Source organism: Microcaecilia unicolor, chromosome 5, assembly GCF_901765095.1.
Source record: "Microcaecilia unicolor chromosome 5, aMicUni1.1, whole genome shotgun sequence".
Lineage (NCBI taxonomy): Eukaryota > Metazoa > Chordata > Amphibia > Gymnophiona > Siphonopidae > Microcaecilia > Microcaecilia unicolor.
Window position 1 is genome coordinate 20,440,671 of NC_044035.1, and position 22,620 is coordinate 20,463,290.

General features: G+C 42.6%; 1 protein-coding gene across 2 annotated transcripts in view; it reads right to left on the reverse strand.

Moving 5' to 3' along the window:
- The window catches only part of VTI1A (vesicle transport through interaction with t-SNAREs 1A), a 673,595-nt gene that overhangs the window by 232,834 nt on the left and 418,141 nt on the right, over positions 1 to 22,620 (reverse strand). The gene's annotated exons all lie outside the window — the stretch shown is intronic.

Here is a 22,620-nt window from a genome sequence, read left to right on the forward strand (position 1 = left end):
CACAGCATACACTAAAAGTACAATGGGAGATGTAAGAAGTAAACCAAGATTGTTGAACAGAGTCCCCAAATCCAACTAAGTATAAGGTGTCAAGGAGTAAACAGTGATCGGTGGTGTCACACAGTTCAAGAAAGATGAGAATCGAGTCATAAAATCACTGGAGACTTTGGCAAGAGTAGTTTCTGTGGAATGCAGAGGGCAAAAGCCAGACTGGAGCTAATCTAGTCTAATTTATTGTGATTGCTTATATCCCGCCCAATTTCTCACCGATTCTGAGCGGATTACAACAAAAAGAGTCAACACAGTATGTTGGTAATTACAGTAATTAAAACAAAATATTACACTTCATAATATTTAAAATATTCTTGCAAAAGAGTCTAGGAAGGCACAGTTTTAAGTTGTCGTGGAAAATCATTCCAAATGTTTACAGCCTGAAGACTCCAAAGTGCGCCTAATGTGAATATATTTGATAGAAGGGTAATTCAGGTGATAAAAAGTTACAATCTAGAATGTGTCGAGATAAAACAATGTCAAGACAGTGGAGGTGAACGGTGAATTCAAGCAATTTATCCTTAAAATTGAGCGTCGTACCGGAAGATTGGAGGGTGGCCAATGTAACACAGATATTTAAAAAAGGTTCCAGAGGAGACCCGGGAAATTATAGACCAGTGAGTCTGACGTTGGTGCCGGGAAAAATGGTAGAGACTATAATCAAGAACAAAATTACAGAGCACGTTCAAAAGCATGGACTAATGGGACAAAGTCAACATGGATTTAGTGAAGGGAAGTCTTGCCTCACCAATCTGCTGCATTTCTTTGAAGGGGTAAACAAGCACTTGTCCTTTAGATTGTAAGCTCTTTGAGCAGGGTCTGTCCTTCTATGTTAAACTGTACAGCGCTGTGTAACCCTAGTAGCGCTTTAGAAATGTTAAATAGTAGTAGTAGTAGTAGTAGGACAAAGGTGAGCCGGTTGATATTGTGTATCTAGATTTTCAGAAGGCGTTTGATAAGGTCCCTCATGAAATACTACAGAGGAAATTAGAGGGACATGGGATCAGAGGTAGTGTCTTACTGTGGATTAAAAACTGGTTGAAAGATAGGAAACAGAGAGTAGGACTAAAAGGTCAATATTCACAATGGAGAAGGGTAGTTAGCGGGGTCCCTCGGGGATCGGTGCTGGGACCTCTGCTTTTTAACATATTCATAAGTGACCTAGAGATGGGGGTAACTAGTGAGGTAATCAAATTTGCCAATGACACAAAGTTATTCAAAGTAGTCAAATCGCAGGAAGATTGTGAAAAACTACAAGAGGACCTTATGAGACTGGGCGTCTAAATGGCAGATGACGTTTAATGTGAAAAAGTGCAAAGTGATGCATGTGGGAAAAAGGAACCCAAACTATAACTATGTCTTGCAAGGTTCAGCGTTGGGAGTCACGGACCGAGAAAGGGATCTAGGTGTCATCATTGATGATACGTTGAAAACTTCTGCTCAATGTGCTGCTGCGGCTGGGAAAGCATCTCAAGTATTGTGTTCAATTCTGGTTGCCGCACCTCAAAAAAGACAGTGGAATTGGAAAAGGTGCAGAGAAGGGCAACAAAGATGATACAGGGGATGGAATGGCTTCCCTATCAGGATAGGCTGAAGAGGCTGGGGCTCTTCAGCCTGGAGAAAAGGTGGCTGAGGGGAGATATGATAGAGGTCTATAAGAAAATGAGTGGAATGGAACGGGTCGATGTGGAGTGTCTGTTTACGCTTTCAAAAAATACTAGGACAAGGGGGCATGCGATGAAGCTGCAGTGTGGTAAATTTAAAACAAATTGGAGGAAAATTTTCTTCACTCAACGCGTAGTTAAACTCTGGAATTTGCTGCTGGAAAAGCTGGTTAAGGCGGTTAACTTAGCAGACTTCAAAAAAGGGCTGGACGGCCTCCTGCAGGAAAAAGCCATAGAATGTTATTGAATGGACGAGGGAATACAGTATTTCTAGGATGGGCGGGACAAATTGCTTGTTCTTTTGGCCGCTGTCAGTGACAGGGTGCTGGGCTCGATGGACCCTTGGTCTGTCCCAGCATGGCTGTGTTTCAGCATAAACTAACACCTGCCTCAGGGATCAATTCAACCAAGTAACACTCAATACATAGGTTGTTGTGCAAGAAGTGAAAGTGAAAGTGCACTCTGAAGACGGAAAAATAAGTTCCTGGTGCGGAGCAAACTGCTAAGAAAAAGTGACAAACACTGAAAAACCTAGGATGATGATGAGGATGTATGTACAGAAGAACAAAAATCTTGCAGACTTGCAAACACACAGGAAACAGCGAAGGTGACTCAAAAGAGGAGGATTGGACAATGCTCTTGAATATAGTTTATTGATCAATCTACAGACTCGACATGGCCGTGTTTCAGCCAAAAAGCCTGTCTCAGGAGTCTTTAATTGATATAACTATTGCTTATATCTCAACTTGAGATAATTAAGTTGAAATCAGTGAATGCTGATAGTGAGTTTTGGTGGGAAGATAAAAAAAACCGTCGTCGCTAAAAAGTCTGGACTGTTCAGGAGTGAAGCATGTTTGGCTCTCTGGACTAACGCTGACTGCGTCTCTGGTCCGGAAGGAAAAAGCCTAGGGTGAAACACGGGTGTTCCTCTGAAACAGTTCACTGATGAAACAGTATTTACAAGTAGCTGCAATTTCTATGTTTAGGGCCTATGTAATAAAATTCACACTACAAAGGTTTTGTTTGTCCTTGCGAAAAAAAAATATTAACATGCCCGCAAATTCTACTATATGTGTTATGCCAAGAGTTTTTGCATCAGCACGTTAAATTTTGAGCACATAATCGTGGCCATATTAGTCACAGTCGCAGCATGCACGGTAACCCTCTGAAAAACTAACACACATGTCGCAACTCTTTCAAAACTCCACTGATTACCAGTACAAAATAAATGAACTAGTTAGCAGTCAGGATTTCCTTTCGCCCTCTTGCAGCAGGATTCGGTCCCCATCAGTGCATCCCCACCACTCCAACTCTCTCCCTGAAAGAAGTGTCATGCAAGGCGTCACAATCCCACCTTCCACCATGGTATTTGGGTACATCCCCAAAATAATGAACACCTGCCCCAGAGTCTCCGAACCCTTCCCCTCAAGTTGAATCTGAAATTCATGACAGCCTCTCAACTGAAGAGCAGAAAAAGAGTTATGCTTTAGAAACTAGCGATGTAATGCAAGGTTCCATGTTAGGAGTCACCGACCAGGAAAGGGATCTAGGCATTGTCGTTGATGGAACGTTGAAACCCTCTGCTCAGTGTGCGGCGCTGGCTAAGAAAGCAAATAGAATGTTAGGTATTATTAGAAAAGAAATGGAAAACAAAAATGAGGACATTATAATGCCTTTGAATCGGTCCATGGTGCAACCGCACCTCAAATATTGTGTTCAATTCTTGTTGCTGCACCTCAAAAAAAGATATAGTGAAATTAGAAAAGGTACAGAGAAGGACGATGAAAATGATAAAGGGAATGGGAAAATTGCCCTATGAGGAAAGGCTGAAGCGGCTAGGGCTCTTCAGCTTGGAGAAAAGATGGCTGAGGGGAGATATGATAGAGGTCTATTAAATAATGAATGGAGTGGAATGGGTAGGTGTGACTCTCTTGTTTACTCCTTCCAAAAATACTAGGACTAGGGGGCACACGATGAAGCTACAAAGTAGTAAGTTTAAAACAAATCAGAGAAATTTTTTCTTCACTCACTGTGTAATTGAACTCTGGATTTCGTTGCCAGAGAATGTAGTAAAAGCAGTTAGCTTAGCGGGGTTTAAAAATGGTTTCGATGGCTTCCTAAAGGAAAAGTCCATAGACCATTATTAATATGGACTTGGGGAAAATCCACTGCTTATTTCTAGGATAAGCAGCATAAAATGTATTGCATTTTTTGGGGATCTTGCCAGATACTTGTGACCTTGATTGGCCACTGTTAGAAACAGGATGCTGGGCTTCATGGACCTTCGGTCTGTTCCAGTAAGGCAATACTTATGTAAAGGATTAAAAGACAATTCTGGAAGGGAATCAACTCCAAAGTGAAAAAATGAGCGTACCGCTCATGAAGGGAATAATGCTGGTGAAATGTAAGGTGTCCAGTAAGAATTCCACAGTCTTTTCACACAAGTTATTGCCTGCACAGTTCTCGCTGTGGATTTTTGTTCCCTTTCCAGACGGTTCAGGAAATTAAACCCTTGGGGAACATATGTGCTATTTCAAAATTGGGGAAGCAAGCTGACTTGTAGGCTTTTTACATTTCTTTGCCTGATTTGAACAATTTGGCACTGGATCCATCATTGTGAGCAGAAAAGAAGCAAGACATAGGTCTCGTGTATCCTTGCTGTCTTCTGTTTACTTCTAAAGCAACATGTCCTTAACGCCCGTTCTCCAAAACTTCCACAGTCAGATTTCTGTCAAAGGCAGAACGGAGCAAACGTTTTGGATTAAGCTTTAAAAAAAGGCTGCATGTTTATTAGAATTATCTATAACACGCGTCACAGCTCAATTGCTCAATCCAGACGGGAAAAAAAGATTATAAATTTATATAATACAAATGTTTCAGTATTAATGTAATTGCAGTCAACCTCATGATCCATAACAGGTAGAATACTACCAGAAACTGTAATAACTAGATATTTATGTTTTGTGGGTGATTAAGAAGTTGAAGTCATTCAGGTACATTTTACACTATTTAGCATGACTTTAAAATTATAAAATTGTAACTCATAGGATGGACAACCACAACAAAACAGGATAACAGACATACTTTACAAACAAATGAGTTTCTCAAAATTGCATGGCCTGGGCTATAAATAATCGACTAACATATACCAGCTTTCCTACTTTCATTTACAAAGTATTTACATTTATTTCAAAGGAAGAACTACCAGCCAGCATAGTATGGTTTTACATGTAAGTGATTACAGCTTTAGGATTATGTAGTTTTGCTAATATAAAAGACACAAAAGATCGGCCCGCAAATTCCTCAATCTGAACTTCCCCAGCTGTAAAGGAATGAAATACAAGCAGGCCTATGCTACTACCTTTGCGTACAAAAGCACACAGTTTTGGAACGCACTACCCATGGCCTTGAAAACCATGGACAATCTAACTAGCTTTCGCAAAGCTTTGAAGATACATCTTTTCAATAAAGCCTACAAGAAACATCCTTAACGAAACAAACCATTCTTTAAACCACCCAAGTACATAAAAAAAAAACCACCTCTCACACGACCTTACCTAACACCTACTACTACTACTACTATTTAGCATTTCTATAGCGCTACAAGGCATACGCAGCGCTGCACAAACATAGAAGAAAGACAGTCCCTGCTCAAAGAGCTTACAATCTAATAGACAAAAAATAAATAAAGTAAGCAAATCAAATCAATTAATGTGAACGGGAAGGAAGAGAGGAGGGTAGGTGGAGGCGAGTGATTACAAGTGGTTACGAGTCAAAAGCAATGTTAAAGAGGTGGGCTTTCAGTCTAGATTTAAAGGTGGCCAAGGATGGGGCAAGACGTAGGGGCTCAGGAAGTTTATTCCAGGCATAGGGTGCAGCGAGACAGAAGGCACAGTCTGGAGTTGGCAGTAGTGGAGAAGGGAACAGATAAGAAGGATTTATCCATGGAGCGGAGTGCACGGGAAGGGGTGTAGGGAAGGACGAGTGTGGAAAGATACTGGGGAGCAGCAGAGTGAGTACATTTATAGGTTAGTAGAAGAAGTTAGAACAGGATGCGAAAACGGATAGGGAGCCAGTGAAGGGTCTTGAGGAGAGGGGTAGTATGAGTAAAGCGACCCTGGCGGAAGATGAGACGGGCAGCAGAGTTTTGAACCGACTGGAGAGGGGAGAGGTGACTAAGTGGGAGGCCAGCAAGAAGCAGATTGCAGTAGTCTAAACGAGAGGTGACAAGGCTGTGGATGAGGGTTTTGGTAGAGTGCTCGGAAAGAAAGGGGCGGATTTTACGGATGTTGTAAAGAAAGAAACGACAGGTCTTGGCAATCTGCTGGATATGAGCAGAGAAGGAGAGAGAAGAGTCAAAGATGACCTCAAGGTTTTGAGCTGAGGAGACAGGGAAAATGAGAGAGCCATCTAAACCCTCTTTACCTTCAGCTTACTACCGAGTGTATTTCTAACCATGTAACGACTATATCATTACAACACTCTGTAAGCCACATTGAGCCTGCAAAAAGGTGGGATAATGTGGGGTACAAATGCAATAAATAAATAAACACAGTCACTGAGAGATAACGAGTAAAGGGTCGTGGATATGATATACCACCTTTCTGTGGTACAATCAACACGGTTTATATTTACTACATATGGGTACTTTATATAAGGCATTCACTGTGACAAACCACTGCTTTGTAATGGCACAAGTTCTGATTTTAAGTTTTAACTGATTAACACCCATAAAACGCTCCTGATGCAAAAATGTTAAAATGGGTGTTTACTGAATAATCGCCAGTAAAACACTACTTTTCCTAATATTCTTTTACTCCTCCCCTGGCTTATTTTTGTATCCCCCACTCAGTTTTCCTGCGCAGACACCTCCTACATATCACAAACGTATACATCCGATTCCAAAGGAAAAGCTACATAGCAAAAGAACCTGTGGCAATAAAGTATCGCTAAACACGGATCTTTATATCCTCAAAGAAGACCTGATTAGCTGGAAAACAAACATCTTATTGTATAAAATATAAACACCTAAGAGCAGAAGCCCTAAATATAATATGTATCTCTTCAGAACAGTATCTATTGTGATTTGCCGCAGTTTAGAATATAATCAACAGAGGCAAAAGGATGTCCTCGGAAGCCATCTTCAGAAATCCTGCTTTGTTATAGGGAAAATGGGGTGTAGAAAATGAAGATTCTTCAGCAGGACACTTCTGATACAACATCTCCAATACATCTCCAAGACTTTCCCCCCCCTCCTAGTCCTAGGATAAGCAGCATAAAATGTATTGTACTTTTTTGGGATCTTGGCAGGTACTTGTGATCTCATCTCATGGTTTCCACTATCATCTTTATGCTGATGACACCCAGTTGTATCTCTCCACACCAGACATCACTGTGGAGACCCAGACCAAGATATCGGCCTGCTTGTCTGACATTGCTGCATGGATGTCCAACCGCCACCTGAAACTGAACATGTCCAAGACCGAGCTTATAGTCTTTCCACCAAAGCCCACCTCTCCTCTTCCTCCTCTCTCGATCTCAGTTGATAACACCCTCATCCTCCCTGTCTCATCTGCCCGCAACCTTGGAGTCATCTTCGACTCCTCCCTCTCATTCTCTGCGCATATCCAGCAGACAGCCAAGACCTGTCGCTTCTTCCTCTTTAACATCAGCAAAATTCGCCCTTTCCTCTCTGAACACACCACCCGAACTCTCATCCACGCCCTCATTACCTCTCGCCTTGACTACTGCAACCTTCTCCTCACTGGCCTCCCACTTAGCCATCTATCCCCACTTCAATCCATCCAGAACTCTGCGGCTCGTCTTATATTCCGCCTGAACCGATACACTCATATTACCCCCCTCCTCAGGTCGCTTCACTGGCTTCTGATCAGATACCGCATTCAGTTCAAGCTTCTCCTTCTCACCTACAAATGCACTCAGTCTGCAGCCCCTCATTACCTCTCCACCCTCATCTCCCCTTACGTTCCCGCCCGAAACCTCCGCTCACAGGACAAATCCCTCCTCTCAGCACCCTTCTCCACCACCGCCAACTCCAGGCTCCGCCCATTCTGCCTCGCCTCACCCTATGTGTGGAATCAACTTCCTGTGGCCCTACGCCAAGCCCCCTCCCTACCCATCTTCAAATCCTTGCTCAAAGCCCACCTCTTCAATGTTGCCTTCGGCACCTAACCTTAGACTGCCCCAATTTGACTGCCACTACTTGATTGTCTGTACATTTGTCCATTAGATTGTAAGCTCTTCGAGCAGGGACTGTCCTTCTATGTTATATTGTACAGCGCTGCGTAACCCTAGTAGCGCTTTAGAAATGTCAAATAGTAGTAGTAGTAGTAGATTGGCCACTGTTGAAAACAAAATACTGGGCTTGATGGACCTTTGGTCTCTCTAGGTATGGCAACACCTATGTTCTTATGTTCCTTCCTCTTCTTCGTAACCAACTGTGGTGCAAGGTGCTTGAACCAATGGAGCAAGACCAAGAAGCAGGTAGTGTTCCTGGGGCGCTACTCTCTGTCCCTTGATACCCATAATTTTCATGTTTCTTGCAGTGCTTGTGTTTTTAATCCTTTGTGCTACCATGCCTCCCCTTTCTCCTCTGTCCTCTTTTTCTCCTATTGCTGTATTAACTCAGCAAAGCCCCAACTCCTCCTCATACCCATCCCTCGCATCGCTTCTTAATTCCTCTCACTTGACTTCCCCCTGTACACCCCAATCTACTACTACTACTTAACATTTCTAAAGCGCTACTAGGGTTACGCAGCGCTGTACAATTTAACATAGAGGGACAGTCCCTGCTCAAAGAGCTTACAATCTAAAAGACAAGTGAACAGTCAGTCCAATAGGGGCAGTCAAATTGGGGCAGTCTGGATTTCCTGAATGGTAAGAGTTAGGTGCCGAACGCAGCATTGAAGAGGTGGGCTTTAAGCAAAGACTTGAAGACGGGCAGGGAGGGGGGCTTGGCGTAAGGGCTCAGGAAGGTTGTTCCAAGCATAGGGTGAGGCGAGGCAGAATGAGCGGAGCCTGGAGTTGGAGGTGGTGGAGAAGGGTACTGAGAGGAGGGATTTGTCCTGTGAACGGAGGTTTCGGGCGGGAACGTAAGGGGAGATGAGGGTAGAGAGGTAATGAGGGGCTGCAGACTGAGTGCATTTGTAGGTAAGAAGGAGAAGCTTGAATTGAATGCGGTATCTGATTGGAAGCCAGTGAAGTGACCTGAGGAGAGGGGTGATATGAGTATATCAGTTCTGGCGGTATATAAGACGTGCAGCAGAGTTCTGAACAGATTGAAGGGGGGATAGATGGCTAAGTGAGAGGCTGGTGAGGAGTAAGTTGCAGTAGTCAAGGCGAGAGGTCCACTCCTCGGAAGCTGGTCATTAAGGCACAAAGCTCCTCTAGTCTTCAACTTGATTTTCTGTCACTCAGACCTTCTCTGCATTTTTTGGGGCACTTGTGAAGGATGGTGCGGTTTGCACTGCAGTTTAAGTTCTTCTGAGGACGCCGAATGAGGTGAAACATGAATGCCATGTAGAGAACAAGAGAGCAACATTTGGGAATTCATAACTGAAAAAAAGTAAGAAGATATTGTGAGCACAGGGAATCATTTTTGATACACTTTTTAGATTGTATGGGATCCTTCGCTGAACCTGGATTTTTGCACCAGAAGATACAGATCGGGAGTACCATCCTTGCAGATAAGTGAACTTGTTGAGTTGTTTATAGTTATGAGACATTGCATTACATTAAGAATTATATGGTAGGCAGGGTGAACTTACTGCAATGATGGTTGGAGGAGTGCATTATTGAAGAGTTGCACCCTACACTGATTAATACATAATGCACTTGGTCTGAGCACTACCAAAATTATAAGTTTTCGTTAGTATCAGAAGAATTAAATTTTAACTGCCAGACCCTTGACCATTCTTCTATCTGGAGATCCCTTCTCATGGTTTCTACTCCCTCCAAGGTATTCACTATACTGGCTATCTTTGTGTTATCCATAAAAAGACAAACCTTTCTTTCTAACCCTTCAGCAATATCTCTCACAAATATATTAAACAGAATAGTCCCCGGCACTGACCCGAGGCATTCCACTACTCGCTTTCCTTTCCTCCGAGCGAATTCCATTTGCCACCAGCCCCTATCGCCTGTCGGTCAACCAGTTTTCTATCCAGTTCACCACTTTGGGTCCTAAGTTCAGCCCTCTTAGCTTATTCAGGAGTCTTCTGTGAAAGACAGCATCAAAGGCTTTACTGAAATCCAAGTAGATTACATCTAGCGCATGTTCTTCATCCAGTTCTTTGGTCACCCAGGCAAAGAAGTCAGTAAGATTCATTTGGCAGGATTCTCCTTTGAAGCCATGCTGCCTTGGATCCTGTAACCCGTTGCCTTCTAGAAAGTTAACTATCCTTTCTTTCAGCAGCGACTCCATTATTTTCCCTACCACCAATGAGAGACTTACGGCCTGTAGTTTCCCCACTTCTTCCCAATCTCTGCTTTTGTGAAGAGGGACCACATCCGCTCATCTCTAATCCCTCGGAAATTCTCCCATCTCTACAGATCTATTAAATAAATATTTAAGAGGTCCCACAAAGACGTCTCTGAGCTTCCTCAGTATCCTGGGATGTATCCCATCCAGCCCCATAGCTTTGTCCATCTTCAGATTATCAAGCTGTTTATAAACGCTTTCCTCCACGAACGGCTATCCACTCGATTCCCAGATATTCCCTCAGCAGCCGACTGCGGTCCTTCTCTATGAACGCCGAAGAGAAGTAATTGTTTAGCATGCTTGCTTTATCATTCAGCATTGAATACCATTTCTGGCACCAGTATCTCTCCCACATCTTCCTCGGTGAAAACCAAAGCAAAGAGTGGAGGAGTGGCCTAGTGGTTAGGGTGGTGGACTTTGGTCCTGGGGAACTGAGGAACTGAGTTCGATTCCCACTTCAGGCACAGGCAGCTCCTTGTGACTCTGGGCAAGTCACTTAACCCTCCATCGCCTGCCGCATTGAGCCTGCCATGAGTGGGAAAGCACGGGGTACAAATGTAACAAAAATCAAATAGATACTATTGGAGATTCTACATGGAATGTTGCTACTATTGGAGATTCTACATGGAATGTTGCTATTCCACTAGCAACATTCCATGTAGAAGGCTGCGCAGGTTTCTGTTTCTGTGAGTCTGACTTCCTGCACGTACGTCTAGGACGTCAGACTCACAGAAGCAGAAGCCTGCGCGGCCACATTGGTGATCTGCAAGGGCCGACTTCTACATGGAATGTTGCTAGTCGAATAGCAACATTCCATGTAGAATCTCAAATAGTAGCAACAGTGGAGGAGTGGCCTAGTGGTTAGGGTGGTGGACTTTGGTCCTGGGGAACTGAGGAACTGAGTTCGATTTCCACTTCAGGCACAGGCAGCTCCTTGTGACTCTGGGCAAGTCACTTAACCCTCCGTTGCCCCATGTAAGCCACATTGAGCCTGCCATGAGTGGGAAAGCGCGGGGTACAAATGTAACAAAAATCAAATAGATACTATTGGAGATTCTACATGGAATGTTGCTATTCCACATGTAGAAGGCTGCGCAGGCTTCTGTTTCTGTGAGTCTGACATCCTGCACGTACGTCTAGGACGTCAGACTCACAGAAGCAGAAGCCTGCGCAGCCACATTGGTGATCTGCAAGGGCCGACTTCTACATGGAATGCTAGTGGTGTTGCTAGTGGAATAGCAGAATCTCAAACAGTAGCAACAGTGGAGGAGTGGCCTAGTGGTTAGGATGGTGGACTTTGGTCCTGGGGAACTGAGTTCAATTTCCACTTCAGGCACAGGCAGCTCCTTGTGACTCTGGGCAAGTCACTTAACCCTCCATTGCCCCATGTAAGCCGCATTGAGCCTGCCATGAGTGGGAAAGCATGGGGTAAAAATGTAACAAAAATAAAATAGATACTATTGGAGATTCTACATGGAATGTTGCTACTATTGGAGATTCTACATGGAATGTTGCTACTGTTGGAAATTCTATTCCACTAGCAACATTCCATGTAGAAGGCTGCGCAGACTTCTGTTTCTGTGAGTCTGACGTCCTGCACATACGTGCAGGACGTCAGACTCACAGAAGCAGAAGCCTGCGCGGCCACATTGGTGGAATAGCAACATTCCATGTAGAATCTCAAATAGTAACAACAGTGGAGGAGTGGCCTAGTGGTTAGGGTGGTGGACTTTGGTTCTGGGGAACTGAGTTCAATTCCCACTTCAGGCACAGGCAGCTCCTTGTGACTCTGGGCAAGTCACTTAACCCTCCATTGCCCCATGTAAGCCGCATTGAGCCTGCCATGAGTGGGAAAGCGCGGGGTAGAAATGTAACAAAACAAAACAAAATTAATCTCTCCACTATAACCTTGTCTTCCCTAAATGCCCTTTTTACCCCTCGGTCATCTAGTCATCCAACTGATTCTTTTGACGGCTTCTTGCTTTTAATATAAATAAAAAAATTTTTTTACTATGCGTTTTTGCCTCCAACGCAATCTTCTTTTCAAAGTCTCTCTTTGCCGTCCTTATCAGCGCTTTGCATTTTAACTTGCCATTCTTTATGTTGTTTCCTATTACTTTCAGTTGGATCCTTTTTCCATGTTCTGAAGGATTTTCTTTTAGCTCTAATAGCTTCCTTCACCTCACTTTTTAACCATGCTAGCTGTCGTTTGGTCTTCCTTCTTGTTTAATAGACGGAATGATTTAGGCCTGGGCTTCCAGGATGGTATTTTTGAACAGCATCCACGCCTGATGTAAATTTTTGACCTTCGCATGAAACAGGATCAAATATATACATATTTAATAGCACTGAAATTCATATAACAGAGATATAGTACAATGACAGCATAATATTAATGAAATATCTAACAAGCACACATTAGAACATTCAAATAACATGTTAATTTGCTACCTTTTGAATACCTGATTTGAAACAAGGGATTCAGAGCTAGAGTTACTAATGTCTGCTGTTAAAATACATTATTAGTAACAAAGACCCACTGCATAAAATGGGAAATACGGTAAAAAGAAATTTATGGTAGCGCAGGTTAGTAACTCAAGGCTTAAATCTGTTGATTTGAAAATACCCAGTTAATGGGATCCGTTTATCTAATTAACTGTAGGACAGGTAGTTTTCTAACCAGATTTAATCAATTAACGCTTTAGCCATGTCTCCAGTTGTCGCTTGTCCCATATGTCATTAGAGATATGAGATTTGAATTTAACTGGTTAGAGGTCTGGATTTGCAAATGATAAGATTTATCTATAGCTGCCAACGTTAAGTGGAGAAATCTTTTGAATGGTGACCCTAAGAGACCCTTTTACTTGCTGTTAACTTGTGGTTTAGCACACAGTAAGAGCTAACACAAAACCCAGTTAACCAGTTTTGCGGTAATTTAATGGTTATTGTGCGCTAAGGCGTGTGTTAAGGACATCTTGTATTAGGGAGTGGAACGAGGCAGAGCTCGGGCAGAGAATAGGCATGGATAATGTACAGCAATTAGCTCAGAGTATGGTGTGTTAATGGAATTTTTAATGCAGGACATTCATAACTAGATGCTGGGCCCACCCCCAATAGGGGTCCTTTTACTAAGGAGCGTAGGCGCCTATGCGCATCCAAAGTGCGTCAAATTGGAATTACCGCCCGGCTACAGCGTGCCCCGGGCGGTAATTCCATTTTTGACGCGCATGCAAAACATGTGCTAACCAGCGGTAATTGGCAGCGTACACCCACTGATGATTACTGCCCGGTTAATGAATGAGACTTTACCGCTAAGTCAATGGGTGGCGGTAAGGTCTCAGGCCATAAATGGACATGCAGCACGTCCATTTTCTGTCCCCCCAAAAAAGGTCTTTTTTGCAGGCGCGCTGAAAAATGGACTTGCACGCGTCCAAAACACGTGTCTACACCAGTGCAGGCCATTTTTCAGCATGACTTAGTAAAAGGGCCACTGATCTTCCGCATTAAGGTGCGGTAGCTGCAAATTTTAATGCACTTTAGTAAAAGAGCCTCTACATATTATTAGAGGAAGACACATTAAGCTCAAAGAGAATGAAAGCAAGGCTTCTGCTACAATTGCAATCCTTCTATTCTATTTCGCCTTCGCCGTCTCCCTTGGTTTGTCCAAATATTCTTGCTGTAGTTGCTTCAAGATGGCTACCTGCATGCGGGTGCCGGTCTCTAGGTTGCTCTGGCAGTTGCTTCAAAGGCGGCGGTTTCTAATTGCTTTGAATTCGCCAGTTGAGGTCCGCGAGTATTCTAGTGCCTTGTCCTCTCACGGTGCTAATGCTGGCAGGAACAGAGGTGAGCACTCCTCATTCACTCGGAAAGGAGTGTTTGGGATGACATCCCAAACACTCCTTTCCGAGTGAATGAGGAGTGCCATCTTGAAGCAACTACAGCAAGAATATTTGGACAAACCAAGGGAGATGGCGAAGGCAAAATAGAATAGAAGGATTACAATTGTAGCAGAAGCCTTGCTTTCATTCTCTTTGAGCTTTATATTCGTATATTTATATATCACAAGACTCCTGAAGAAGGCGTCTGTAGCGCCGAAACACGGTTGTGTTGAGTCGAGTGTATATTTAAATAAAGAGATTGTTCCTAACCTACGTCGCCTACTAGTGTTGTTCAAGAGCCTACTCCTCCTACTCCCCCTTTCCTCAGATTTAAATATCTACTCTACAGATTTTATTATTTATTTATTTATTTGTTGCATTTGAACCCCACATTTTCCCACCTATTTGCAGGCTCAATGTGGCTTACATAGTACCGTCAAAGGCGTTTGCCCAGTCGGTGGATAACAAATACAAAGTTGTATAGTGATCGTATGTGGTATACGTGGAGGGTCGGAATGGATGAACATTGCGAGTTGTCCTGTTGGATCATAGTCATGCTGTGTTGGTAGGTGAAGAGGGTTACGTGGGGTCGTTGGGGTAGGCCTTTTTGAAGAGGTTGGTTTTTAGTGATTTCCTAGTGGTTGTGGATTGTTTTCACAGCTTTTGGGAGCCCATTCCGTAGTTGTGTGCTTATGTAGGAGAAGCCAGCTGCATAAGTTGTTTTGTATTTCAGTCCTTTGCAATTTGGATAGTGTAGGTTTAGGTAGGATCTTGATAATCTGACTTTGTTTCTTATTGTTATGCTCACAAAGAACACCTAGGGCCCTTTTACTAAGCCACGGTAAAAAGTGGCCTGCGGTAGTGTAGGCTCGTGTATTAGGTGCACGCCAGGCCAGTTTTTACCGCATCCACAAAAAAGGGCTTTCTTAAAATGGGACGGGAAAAGGGCCTGCGGTAAAAATGAAACCAGCACGCACCCTAAACCAGTCTGAGCCCTTAAGGCCACCCACTAATCTAGCGGTAAAGACTCACATGCTACATGCGTGGTGACCAGTGGGCGCGCACTAAGTGCCGATTACCGCTGGAACCAGTGTGTAGAAGGAAATAAATAAATAATTCATCCACGCATTATGGGCGTGTGCCAAATCTGAAATTACTGCCAGGAAGGCGCGCTGGCCTGGTGCCAGTCTCATTTGGGTGTAGAGCCTACCTCGACTTAGTAAAAAGGCCCCCTAATTAGCAGAAAATGAACACCAAAATGTATAAATCCCTGAGAAGCTCTAATAATTGTGATTTTCTTTTAAAACAAAATAATAATTATCTTTTTTAGAGAACACATCTTGAAGTTTATAATGCTGCTGATTACTATATTCAGTTACCATTGGCGTCAGGGGTGCAGCTAGACCTCACGGTGGGAGGGGGCAAAAGCCCGAAATTGGGGGCACATTTTGAGTGCTGCCCTGCCGCCCCCCCCCCACTGCCACGCCTCCTCGCCCCCACCTCCTCGCCTCCTCACCCCACCCACCACCTCGCCCCCTCACAAACAAATACCTTTGCTGGCCCGCCAGCCGAAGCCTTCTTCAGTGAGGTCTCTGGCGCAGCCGCATTCTCAGCCTGCCCCCTGCTCTTCTTTCTTCTTGCTCCTCCTGTGCACGCTCATGCTCAGCGTCAGCGTGCACAGGAGGACCAAAAAGAAAAGCAGGGGGCAGGCAGCGAATGCGGCTGTGCCGGAGACCGCGCAGAAGGCTTCGGCTGGCGGGGGTTGTGGACCCCCGCCAGCCAAACCAGGGGCCCAGACAAAATTTGCGGGGGCCCAGGCCCCCGTACCAATGCCCCTGACTGGCGTAGAATAGTTATTCTCTTGTACTAATATGCTGACGGTGCACGGTTGCTTCTGAAGAAGCAGAACATCCCTTGGGAACACTCTGAATACGAGAGCTTTGTAGCCGCAGAAAACCAGTGGTATCATGATTCTGATGTAATTGCAGAGAATGAAGATGTTGTGATCACCTAGGACATTCCCATTCCAAACAATAAAAAGCTCAAGGCAAGAAAACTGAACACTGAGGAAAGGGACCCCCCCCCCCTACTCCCACCTGCGCACCACTACTATTAAAAATATCACTTGGAGAATGTGGCTGAGGGAGGCTACTTTGAAAGAGGGCTCCTTGGATTTAACTAATTTTTTTGAGCCCTCTACAGCTGATATTTCTTTGACACAAACTCTATTGGTCACATTTTTCAGAGAGATCAATAAAATTATAGTATTAAAATTATTCTTTAAAGTATAAAGTTGCGCTATTTTGTGGGAAAAAAAAATACAGGTTTCCTCCAATGTGTCCAGGGCCACCCAAGTGAGAAGAAAATATTTTCAGAGCTTGAAAATAGGGTTTTGGCAAAGGGGGGACCATTTTATTTAAGAAATAACATGACAATTTCATCTATATTTTGCTAAAGCCAATATTAGGACCTGGTTTACTAAGGTGCGTTAGTGTTTATAACGCACGCTAAATGCTAGATACCCATATATTCCTATGGGTGTCTCTAGCGTTAGCGCACGCTAAGTTTTAGTGTGCGCTAAAAATGCTAGCGTGGCTTAGTAAACAGGGTCGTAAGCAGATTACAATAAAATGTCAGAACAATACTAGTGAAAAACAAAATCAGTAAACAATGACAATACACTTAACAACTCCAGACTACATCTTTAAAACATATTTCCAAAAGCAGAACAGCTTTTAAATTGTTTTCTAAAAGACTGATAGTGAGAGACAAGTTCTAAATCCTCTGGAAGACCACGCCACGATCTAGCTGCCTGATAGGCCAAAGAGGCTCAAAATAAAATCAGAGATTTCATTCCCTTTAGGAGAAGGTGGCAAAAAAGAAAGTGAATTTTTTCTTCGGTTTCGCCCTGTCATCACAATTTGAAAATGAGGGTACATATATGGAGGTAACAAGAACATAAGAATAGCCATACTGGGTCATACCAATGGTCCGTGTAGCCCAGTATCCTGCTTCCAACAGTGGCCAATCCAGGTCACAAGTACCTGGTAGAAACCCAATTCGTAGCAATATTCCATGGTACCAATCCCAGGGCAAGCAGTGGCTTCCCCCAAGTCCTTCTCCATAACAGACTACGGACTTTTCCTCCAGGAACTTGTCCAAATTTTTTTTAAACTCAGATATGTTAACTGCTGTTACATATCCTCCGGCGGTGAGTTCCAGAACTTCACTATTCTTTGAGTGAAAAAAATATTTCCTCCTATTTGTTTTAAAAGTATTTCTATGTAGTTTCACCGAGTATCACCAGGTCTTTGTACTTTTGAGAGAGTAAAAAATCGATTCACCTCCACCCGCTCCACACCACTCAGGATTTTATAGACCTCAATCATATCCCCCCCTCAGCCATCTCTTTTCCAAGGTGAAGAGCCCTAACTGCTTTAGCCTTGCCTCATATGGGAGCAGTTCCATCCACTTTTAACATTTTGGTCGCTCTTCTTTGAACCTTTTCTAATTTCTCTGTGTCTTTTCTCACATACGGCGACCAGAATTGAATGCAATACTGAAGGTGAGGTCGCACCATAAAGCGATACAGAGGCATTATAATATTCTTGGTCTTATTTTGCATACTGTCTACAATGAAACCTATTTTTCTTGAGTGCTGACTCCTAAGGTGGACCCTAGCATCAGGTAACTATGATTCAGATTATTCTTTCCAATGTGCATCACTTTGCATTTGTCCACATTAAATTTCATCTGCCATTTGGATGCCCAGTCTTCCAGTTTCCTAAGATCTTCCTGCAATTTTTCACAATCCGTGTGTATTTTGACAACTTTAAATAGTTTTGTGCCATCTGCAATTTTAATCACCTCACTCTTCGTTCCATTTTCCAGATCATTTATAAATATGTTAAATAGTACTGGTCCCAGTACAGATCTCTGTGACACTCCACTATTCACCCTACTCCATTGAGAAAAATGGCCATTTAACCCTACCCTCTGTTTTCTGTCCAATAACTAATTCCCGTCAAAAGCTTTCTGAAAATCCAGATACACTACATCAACGGGCTCACCTTTATCCACATGTTTATTTACGCCTTCAAAGAAATGAAGCAAATTGATGAGGCAAGATTTCCCTTGGTTGAACCCATGCTGACTCTGTCCCATTAAACCGTATTTGTCTCTGTGTTCCGTAATTTTATTCTTTATAATAGTTTCCACTATTTTCCCCAGCACTGAAGTAAGGCTTACCAGTCTGTAATTTCCTGGATTACCCCTGGAACCCTTAAAAAAAATTGGCGTTACACACTGGCCATCCTTCAACCTTATGAAGAACATATAACAGTTTAAAAAGAATTCTTCCTTCAATTGGAAGCCGATGTAATTTCAATATTCTAGCTGATTTAGGGAAGGAAAAAATTAATCTAATTGAAGTATTTTGTAAGCTTTGGAGTTTCCTAATTAATGATTTGAAGCACCCCAAGAAAATTAAATTACAATAGTCTATCTGGGCTAACATTAATACTTGCACCAGCAAAGTAAATTGTCCCTAAAAATCTTTGATTTCTTCGAATGGTAATCAATATTACCACCCAGGAGCACTAAAAGATCAGCACGCACATTCCTGAACCTCCATTACCCCAGCTGCAAAGAATTAAAATACAAACTAACATATGCATCCAGCTTCTCCTACATAAGCATGCAGCTATGGAATGCATTCCCACTCGCCATTAAAAAAATACGCGACCTAACCAACTTTGGGAGAAACTCAAGCCCGAACTGAATAAGACCTAAATCTCTAAACTTGACTACCAAAGCCTACTCTACCCATGAACAAACTTTCAACGAAATACCACAGTGTCTTTTATTCCTAACATGAACTCTTTATACATGACTGCTTAATCTACTATGTCAATCATGATCTTTAATGTAATACCACTTGTATCTCTCACTCCGGAATGGCTATCGTCATGACGGAACAATGTAAGCCACATTGAGCCTGCAAATAGGTGGGAAAATGTGGGATACAAAAGCAATAAATAAATAAATAAAAATATGTCTTTTTGAGACCACTCAGTTGGAAAATTTATTGGTGTCTTAGAGATGGTAACTGGAGGGATGGTAATAAGGCTCTGATAAATGTTTAGCCACTATATATGTGCTCACGCAATATAAACTATTTCCTTCTTAGCTATTCTTAGATTTCTTTCCTTTCCGTTCCCTTGAAGTGGGCGAGAGTATTTATAGTTTTAGGAGTTGTCCTTAGCTTAGACAGCGTCTTCACTATTAAATATGTTTAATATAACACCTTTCTTTGTCATTTCTTTTTGAAATGTAATGTTTCAGAGACTGATAATAAAAACAAATATCATGCATAGGAAAGATCCTCAGGTATCATAAGAAGCAAGCAGAGACTAAGAAAATATTTCAGAAAACAAGAAGAGAAATGATCCAAATTGCATTTGGCCTGTAAATACTATATCTTATGAGCTCCAAATAAGGCTCTTAGCACAATGCAAGTGTTGCGAAGAGCCCTTGCAACGGTATCTGAGTGAGGTTCCTTCCTGTCAGGCTACCTGCAAAACAAAGCAGCTGGCAAACACTGCAACCCAGAACAGTGGAATGATTGTGTCTCAAGCTCCAAGAAAGTTAAGGGGGCGTAATCTCAATGAAGCGGCAGCACAGGCCCAAGGGAGGCCAATGTTGTGTTGGATTTTGGCCACAGAGAAGAAGAAAAGCTGTTGAGGGGTGAGGTCAATTGATATGGTCAAGTGAGTAGCTGGTGCTGTGCATTCAGAATTTCTCAAATACAACCCATCTTCCAAAGACGATGAATCCTATGTGGACAGATCAGATAGGCCATTTCAATCTTTACCTGCCATTGTTTATTACATTACTATCAGGCTCATTTTCAAAGCACTTAGCCTCCCAAAGTTCCATAGAAACCTATGGAACTTAGCCTCCCAAAGTGCTTTGAAAATATGCTCTATGTCTCCACACTCAAGAGAGGAAACAATGATCACTATATTAAAATGATAAATATCATAGGAAAAATAATTATCTTCTACATCATTATTGAAACCAGGGGGATAATTTTATAAAGATTTTTATTTATTTATTTATTTATTATTACTACATTTATATCCCACATTTCCCCACTGATTGCAGGCTCAAAGTGGCTTACAATAAATCTGTAATAAGGCTACAGTAGAAGAGGTACAATTATACAATTGAGAAATATGAATAGAATAACAATTAAACAGCAATAGGTAAATGATAATAACGGGTAATTAGTGTCCTTGAATCATATTAATGGTAAGAGTTAGTTCGGATTATGTTGAACCTGGGGAATAAGCCTTCTTAAACAATACTGATTTCAATAATTTTCTGAAGGTTAGGTAGATCTGGGTAGATTTTACTTGTTTGGGCAGAGCATTCCACAGTTGAGTGCCTATGTATGTAAAGTTGGAGGCGTAAATTGATTTGTATTTAAGGCCATTACAGTCTGGGTAGATTTTTAGGGTCAGATTCTATCAATGGCGTCTAAAATCTAGATGTGTCGGATCAATGCACCTAGTACTAGTCTATATAATGCACCTAAAGATAGGCGCGGTGTACAATATAGTGCACATGACCAGGGAATGCGCCAACAATTAGGTGCAGCCATTTACGCCACTGAAAACCTGGAGTAAATACCCACCCCTAAATGTAGGCACGTTTTCCCCCAAATTCTATAACAACGTGTGTAAATTCAAGTTAACACCTCCGACATGCCCACACTTCTCCTATGGCCACGCTCCCTTTTCAGCTATGTGAATTGAAATCTACGTGTGCCTCTTTTTAGCCTATGCCTAAAAAGAAGTACATGTAAATTCCAATTACTGCCAATGAGTGATAATTGGTTGTTATTGGCCAACCATAATCACTAATTGGCTCATTACTTGAGTAGCTGGCATAAATTGACCGCTCACACAATTTAACGTGCACTACTCGCTGTGCCTTATATAGAATCCAGCCCTTAGGACTAGATTCTATTTATGGCGCCTGAAAAATCAGCACCAAAATATTTCTGCCTAGGCGTAGTCTATAAACTGCACCTAGATTTAGACGCAGTTTATAGAATATTCCTAAGCGTGTTTATAGAATATGACTAGCGGTCATGCCAGCGTCTAACTAGGTACATCCATTTATGCCAAGTGAAACCTGGTGTAAATACTGGCACCTAAGTTAGGCATGGAGCAGGTGTATTCTATAAACCTGCGTGTAAATTTTCGGTGTGCCCATGAACCATGGAGTGGAGGAGTGGCCTAGTGGTTAGGGTGGTGGACTTTGGTCCTGGGGAACTGAGGAAATGAGTTTGATTCCCGGCACAGGCAGCTCCTTGTGACTCTGGGCAAGTCACTTAACCCTCCATTGCCCCATGTAAGCCGCATTGAGCCTGCCATGAGTGGGAAAGCGCGGGGTACAAATGTAACAAAACAAACCACCCGTTCCACACACTCTTTTTACCAGTGTACAATAGAACTTACACGCACCACGTTACAGAATATGCTTAGCAAGTACTGCACGTAAATTCTAATTAATGCCAATTAATGCTCTTAATTGCTTGTTACCATCCAATTATCAGCGCTGATTAGCTTGTTAACCAATTAGGTTATGCACATTGTTATGGAATGCGCTTTGATTTCTGAGCGATATACAGAATCCAGGGGTTAATGTGCAAAGGTTTTTTTTTTTTACATACAGAAACGAACATTTACAGAATTGGTCCGCAGTATACGTGAACCAACAAGATGTCTCATGTATTTGTACATGTGCTGTATGTAGGCATTCCTGGGGGTGGAGTGACAATATATGTGTATATTTGATAAACATTTAGATCTGCTTCACAGCAGGTGTAAATGTAGCATCAATATATGCAAATCACTGGGAGTGATCTAGGAGACTGTTTTATAAAGAAACATTAGGGAAGAGTTGGACTATGCCCGAGTCTCATCCCAATGGTCGATCGAATTGGGTGTAGAACTTACAGGACAACAGTTGCAGACTTTCCTAATGAGTTTACATTCCTACTCGACTAATGTTGGTCAACAAGAAGCTCTCTACAGATTTGCACTTCGCACGTATATCCCACCTCATAGAGCTTGGAGAACGGATATTGCAATATACAGACCGTGCCCTAAACGTCATGCTTGTGCCGCACATTTGGGGCATATGTTTTGGCACTGCCCGCAGGTGGTGTGTTTTTGGACTCAAATCTTACAGTTTGTGAGTTCTATTTGGCAACATCCAGCTCGTCGAGACCCCTTATTGCTTTTTTGGAGTGTATCTCAAGACGCTATCTGGGCCACACCATTTTTGATACTATTGGCTACAAAAACTATACTCGCTTTTTGGTTGGATGGGGCAGGCCTGCATTATTATAATTGGAGATCTTTGATGCTTGTTCAATTAAAGATGGATCGTCTAGAAGTGAAGGCCCTAGAACCTGTCACTGGCAGAAAGTTCCAAGCCATATGGGAACCCTTTT